This window comes from Sparus aurata, chromosome 8, assembly GCF_900880675.1.
Source record: "Sparus aurata chromosome 8, fSpaAur1.1, whole genome shotgun sequence".
In the NCBI taxonomy this organism is placed as follows: domain Eukaryota; kingdom Metazoa; phylum Chordata; class Actinopteri; order Spariformes; family Sparidae; genus Sparus; species Sparus aurata.
Genome location: NC_044194.1, coordinates 757,680 through 759,066, shown reverse-complemented (window position 1 = coordinate 759,066; position 1,387 = coordinate 757,680).

Here is a 1,387-nt window from a genome sequence, read left to right as displayed (position 1 = left end):
CGGTGTGGGCTGCCTCACCATCTTTATGTAAAACCTATGTGGGAGGGGAGCACATTGCAGAGTAGTGCTTCAGGAATGTGATCCAAGTGAGAGGCAGGCTGCACTTCCCACCGTGAGAAACACTGAATGTTCAGTTTGTTCTCGTCAGCGTCACAAAGCTCGACACTTTCGTCTTCTGGCAGCTGAAGAAGAGAAGACTGACGCCCTGTTGGCTTCTTGCTCCTCTGAACGCTCCTACAGCTCCACACAGGAGAAAATTAGTTCATTTCCTCCCTTTTTCTCAGCAGCTGCACAGACTCACAAGCTCCAGCAGGTGGCAAAGCACTCACCTCGCCTCCTCAGCCAATCAGAGCAGGGAGAGCAGGGAGTGGGCGGGACATAGGAAAAGAGAGGGAGAGCCACAGAGCTGAGATAAAAGTAAAGAGGACAGAGAGAAGAGAGCAGAGACTCACGACTCCAGCAGAGAAACAGCAACAACAAGAAGCAACAGGTCGACAGAGAGGAGGAGGAAGAGGAGCAGGAGGACGAGGAGCAGCCGGAGGAGCGGTGCAGCTCCTTCTGCTCACTTCTCTTTGTGTTTTCTGTCAGAGGGTCAAACTTCCTGGATTTGCTGTGAGCGTGTGCTGACAGAGGAGCTGTGTTCAGACAGCATGAGCAGCAGAGAGGCGTCCTCAGGCTGGGACTGTTAGGAGAAGGAAGGAAGTCAGGAAGTCAGTTTAGAGAGAGAAACTCCCTCCTCCCCTCCACCACCTCCACCTCCACCTCCACCCTGCTTCTCCTTCCTTCTCTGGGCTGTGACACACAAGACTTGACTGTGTTTGAGTGCTTCCTGGAGCGAACTGAAGCTGAGCAGACACACACGGAAGACCTGAAGCTGCACTTCCTGTGTCTGCTGTCAGCATGGCAGCCTGCTGCTCAGACCGTGTGAGCTCTGCGCTGACCTCAGACCAGCTGTGTTTGTGAGAGCAGAGCCATGGATCAGCAGCCTGAGGAGGAGCAGCCGGCTCAGCTGCAGGATGGAGGAGAGGCGCCCTTCACCTCCACCTCTGCAGCCTCCTCCTCTTCCTCCTCCACCTCCACCTCCTCAGCCTCCAACACCGAGCTGCCCTCCGTGGCCCCGGCCCCCCGCTGCCCCCACACCAGCAGGACCTTCACCGGCCTGAGGATCTTCTGCAGGAGGTGAGTGTCCTTCCTCAGCAGCACTGCAGCTCGTCTCCACACCTCCTCCTCCTCCTCCTCCTCCTCCTCCTCCTCCTCCTCACAGAGAGAGTTCAGACAGGATGTGTTTTTAACCTTCTAACAGCTTTAAAGCAGCACTTCACAGGTTGTTGCACAGGAAGTGATGCGCTAGGCGGCACATTTTTAACTGACAGATCTGTGAGATGTG